This window comes from Lactuca serriola, chromosome 3 (assembly GCF_051521515.1).
Source record: "Lactuca serriola cultivar US96UC23 chromosome 3, Lser_US96UC23_V15, whole genome shotgun sequence".
In the NCBI taxonomy this organism is placed as follows: domain Eukaryota; kingdom Viridiplantae; phylum Streptophyta; class Magnoliopsida; order Asterales; family Asteraceae; genus Lactuca; species Lactuca serriola.
Genome location: NC_136410.1, coordinates 161,852,995 through 161,858,994, shown reverse-complemented (window position 1 = coordinate 161,858,994; position 6,000 = coordinate 161,852,995).

Below are 6,000 nucleotides of genomic sequence, written 5' to 3'. Positions count from 1 at the left end.
TCCATACCCTAGAAGTTTTAAAAGTTAAAATTCTACCCTTATACTATTATAAGATTAATGGTTAATTATTATATATATGTATAAGAACAAGTCGTTTTACCGTTAGTAGGCCTCATTCACGAAACCGGTCTATAAGGTGGGTATAAGGTTGTTGCCTATAAAATGGCGACTTAATGGGTGTCCACTTTCACCCACCGCTTGCTTGATCGGTGGAGGGTCATTAGCCGAACGGGTAGGACAATGACTTTAAATCCTCATTAAAAGTATAATGATTATTATAAAGTAACTAAATATTTTTTTATTTAATTCCCAATCTTAGTTACTTTAGGAAAAATGTGAATTTGGTGCTAGCCCATGGAATTCACACTTTGTACCTTACCACGTTGTTAGTGGAGCGTGTGTGGTTAACCGGCACACTAACTTGGACTAGTAAGGACCACGAAGGGTGACTTAATGTTTGTCATAGATCAATGGAGCGTGTGTGGTTAACCGGCACATTGATTAGGTGATAATATTAAGGGTACCAAGTGAATTGGTATGGTTATTCACACCTTGTTTTGTGATCCTCGGCATCCCAATCACAAAACTTGAGAGGGCACACTCGAGATTGAAACATGCCATTGAAAAGTTCAATGAATCTCAAAAGATCTAGGAATTTCAAATCCAATTAAAACCTAATAAATTATTTCGTTTTCATGGTGGAAATTGGTGAATCGTCATTCGCCTACCTTCAAATATTTTATAGCTTGGATTACGGCATCCATCTTCCAAATTATAAAATATTGTGTTGGGTCCTAGCCTTAGTATTTCATATTGGGTGTTATATTAAGGATTTTGAATCAACTAACTTGATTTTCTCCCATTATGGATGTCTGGTTCAGACAACTATGATCTTCCCAAATCTCTTGAAGATGGTATCCCTCAACATCATGCTTCACTTCCTCCACCTCCTCCAATTATTCTCCCTTACCCACAAGTTCTTGAAAAGTTTAAAGTCACTCAATCCCTATTGGCAAGCATAGTCTATGTGTGCTCACATCTTGGAGATAAAGTCACATATTGACAAGCCGGGAGAGTTGGGTGTCAAAGTCCCGTGAAAGTTGGATGTTCAATCACTTTCTTAGTAACATAGTGAGTCTCTTTGGGACTACTATGAGACGGACTATGACATGACCCTTAATGATGTTATCTATTTGCTTGGTGTTATGGAATCAGCAATGATTTGGAACACCAGTAAATAAAATTTGATTAAAAGAACAACTTCCCAAGTCTACATGGACATTGACAATGGTAGCATTGGATATCTAGAAAAGGATTTCTCTTCCCAATGGAAAGGGATCGGCTATAGTCAACTCGGTTGACCAAATAGTAAAGAGAAAGGCAAATTCTGAGATAGTCTCATGTGCCATTACCAAAGGGTCCATGTGTTTTGTTGCCAAAGGAAGGGGCATTGGTTGCGAAGCTGCCCTATTCACCTGAAAGGTCATAAGGTTGATCAAATCAAGAGGTTTGACTCTACTTCGGGTAAAGTCCACTATCTAACTCTATTAAGTTCCTATTTGGAGATTCTTATTACATAATGTGAATGGGTCACATGCTGATGTTTTTAAGAATCAAAGAAAAGATAGGAAGCTTAAAGTAAGTATATGTTGATTCTGATTGCGAAAGTGGGTTTCGATCGCATGGTTCGGTAATCAGAATTTTGAACTGTTGCTTAAGAGTTATAATATATTGCTTATAAATAGATAACAACAAGGTTTTCATGTGGATTGTAAGGATAAGTTTTTCCGCAAAGTTTTAAAATAAAAAAAAGGGTTTTAATTTTATTTATTTGAAAAATATCCTTACAATGGCATCTGTGGAAAATTGTTGCTTATATGTTTCCAGTAATAGCAATATTGGAAAGTGGATTTCGTTCCTTCATTTGTGGTAGTGTCTGAATTTACCGAATGAAGAAAGTTTTTCATCACCCAAGTTTCAATTGGACAGAAACTTGGAATCATACAAGTTGTATTGTATGATGAATGAGAATTTTCATCTTTGAAAATTAAGACTAATTCTTTGATCACATGTATATGTGAGTCAATTGAAGGACTAAGGAATTAGGTACACTGGGTGTGCGCTGGTCAAGGTCCACACAAAGATTGATTTGTCATGATTTACTAAAGATTAGTAAATATGATTATACTTATAAGGTTAAGTATAATTCTGTAACATTGGAAAGGTTACAATGTATGACAAAACAAATGAGAAGAGTCAAATTAGGCAGAAAGATAAAAGTTTCTCAAATCTGAAAGGATGGGAGAGTACTTTAGTATCATATTTCATGATCATCTTAATGATTATGAAACCATATCACAAATTCATACTCTAAGGACGTCTTAGTGCATTGTTATGGCTAAGAAGAGAGGTCATGAATTGTTGGATTGGTTAAGATCAAGAAGATGAGTCATACTTCGTTCCAAAACAATTCTTAGAGTCGTACTTCAAGATTGTAACTTTGAGTGACATAAAGGAAGATTTATTAACACTAGTCAAATGTAAGAGTAAAATGTTTTCTACTCTTGTACATTTGAGATTGGTAAGTTGTGATGTCTTAGATGAGACAAAGACCAACTAAGACCAATTGTGTAAAGTGTTAGTCCTCTTGTACATTTGAGATTGGTAAGTTGTGATGTCTTGGATGAGACAAAGACCAACTATGACCAATTGTGTGAAGTATTAGTCTTGATAAGAATCCACATTGTCCCTTGAATATTTGTTTTGTCAAGGAATGGTTCTTGACTGGGGAAACTTATATGTCAAGAGGACAGTGGGAGCCTTAAAGATCCTGAAAGAGTTTCAAGATTTAATCAAGAGTAAAACCTGTAATTTATCACTAGCACACGACTTAAGGTTTGCAACCTATCGTGTTGACATAATTCTTATTTCTGTACCTACTTCAAATAAGTTGAATTTGCATGTGAGTTATCAGAGTTCAACTTGGAAGCATTGGTGGGCCTTGTGCTACCAAGGTGACAAGAAACTAAGGCTGAACAAGTTTAATCCATGTAAGGCTGAATTTGTCACTAACCTCATCTTCTGATTATGGTTTTGACAAATTCACATGGATAGGAACTCATACACTATAAAATTTAAGTGTCATAAGGTTTCTCTTCGATTCATGAAAATGATGGTGAGGAAACGCTTCCACTAAGTAGATTTTACGTAGATAGCAATTGTGTTATTTGCATTTTCAAAAGTCGTTAGTGGAGCGCGTGTGGTTAACCGGCACACTAACATGGACTTGTGAGAAATGGCAACCGTCTAAAAAATTAAGACTATGATTACGGTATCCCTTTTCATAGTTCTGAAAATTGTTTAGACACACATGTGAGCTATCTAAGAAAGGGTGTATGAATCTAAATTTCAGAAGTCCAGCAGATTTCTGGAAATATGTCAGAGCTAGTGGGAGCATAAGTGTTATGCAGATAATCATCATGTTAGTGGGAGCATGATTATTACGTTTAGTGTTACAAGTTAGCAATGTTAATTATAGAAAACAAAGTTTCAATTCGTGAAGTTGCAGGGGTTGAAAAGTTGTCTTGCTATAATTAAGGGAGAGGAAATTATATTACTTCATTTCAATTCTAAAGCTTAGATTGAGATTTTAATCATCTTTAGTCAAGAATATATATATATATATATATATATATATATATATATATATATATATATATGAATTTTATGTTGTAATGGTTCAACTTGAAGAAATTCTATGTATATTGCGTTTTCAAAATTTGATTATGATTACGGCATCCCTCTTCATAGTTAAAATTTGAAAATATGGAAAATTAAAAATATTGTAGCAAAAGACTGGTCTAGTATCATGTCTTTATGTCAAACATCATGAATCGTGTCCCATATGCTTCGGATATAGGATCGATTGCATGTGCTATAATATTCATCTTTTCTAAATTTTCCAAATGCTTAAGGCATTGAGAAGGGAAAAGTCTAGAACTGGATATGACTAAAGTGATTAAGCAATTGTCGAGGACAAATCTGAGGTTCGCCAAAGATTGGTTGCTCAGGGACAGTTGCAAGTATGATGTAAGTTATCGGAAAGGACCATATTGACATATTCTGAAAAGAAGTAACTCTTGTTCGGAAGTGATAGTCAAAATGGGACTATGGAAATGTATCCATAGGTGGAAGTTATTCAATCTATGTAAGATTAGAAAACCTTAATGCAAGAAGGATGTTCAAAGCAATGTACTTTGAATACGAGACTTCTGTTCCATAGAAGTTGACCTTCTTTGGAATACTCTGTAATGATTGGTGACAAGGTTTTGGTGACTTTGTGCATAATCATTACAAGAGGAACATTGCATAAAAGTTTAAAATCTAACAGTTTTTTTTGGTAAATGATAGGAATCGGGGATTCTCACATTTACAATAAGGATTTGGTATTGTGAAATGAGTATCAATGGAATCATGTTCAATTGATCTACATCACAATGTAAGGATCATAGACAAACATAGTGTGCATACTTGGAGTATGGCATAACTATTGGTTAGAAAACAAAGTGTACATGCTAGGAGCATGGGACGACTGTTGTTTTTATTCAAGTCTTAAGTTGATTGTTTGAAACATTATACAATGAATAATGTGTAATCAATATGGTGATAAATAAAAGGTGGTTCTATTTATATTCAAAGGGTTCTGAGACCATATTGGGTTCGATTATTATTGTGTTTCACTTTGCATGTTTTGACTTCCAAAATAGCTAGGTTATTCTTTCCGAATGACTAAGTTATTTAAACACTCCACAGTCGTTCATATGTTGGAAGTAGGTATGAATCAAGACTGTCATGAATCAAGTTTGTAGATGGCTAAATGGGTTTAGTCATAGCAATGGTTGCTACAACATTCATGAGTGCTCATAAGTTATGAGTATTGGATTAAACCCACGCTCACTTGTATCACTTCATGGAATTTATCTCAAGTGATCGTGAGACGGTAATATCATATAAATCTTCAAACCTAGAGATATGAGTTGTTACCTATGAGTTGGTTGTGCATTGATTGCACGTAAACGCATCAGTAACTTGATGTTATAAAACGTGCCTTTGTGTACAATTCAACAAGTAGTAGAACAAGCATATGAATCGAAGTTTATCTGTTCCTTCCAGAAATAGAAGCGATATCTGGGCCCCTCGATGCTTTTGTTGTGACCTATGTACCGGCCGGTCAGAACTAAATTGATGTGTTCGATTAAGTTCTTTGTCAAACAAATCAGAAATCGGGAAACAAACTGCTGGACAATAAGTACGACGTGGTTCCATGTATTTGTCTGGCTGATATCATGAGAACAGAGGATTATATGATCACTTATCTAAAATGGCGCTTCATAGTTCAACAGAGTTTTCGAGAGCTATGATTGCTGGTTGGTTCCTGAAGTAACATACGCAAATATAGTTATTAGACTTATCCAAGTGGGAGTCTGTTGGATAAGGTGTCTAAGTCCATAACTTATTTGGTATATAGTTGACCCGACCCAGCATGGTCCATTTGGGTTGCATTTCATCCAAACTATTTATGGATAATTTTATGAGAGTTATACACATATGTTTATTAATATATTATAAGTTATAATATATTAATATGAAGTCATGTTATTTAATTAGTCTTAGTCTTAAATTAATTATAAATTAATTTAGAGATTAAAAGGAAGACTAATTAGATTGTGGGCTATTGGTTTTATATAGTGTGGGCTAACACTCATTTGTTAATGGGCTAGGCTTATATGGAAGTCCATGGATGATCCATGGAGCTTTTAACCCATGGATCCTTGGAAAGGAAAAGACATGGGTTATTAGGGTTTCACCCTAATCATGTACACTATATAAGCATGCTTATGTTGCATGAAATAGCCACTAGTGGCACTAGTTGTGTGAGTTTTGTGTGTGGCTGAAAATTACAAGTGTGTGTACTCTCTCTAAAGTTTTCCATGAGTTTGT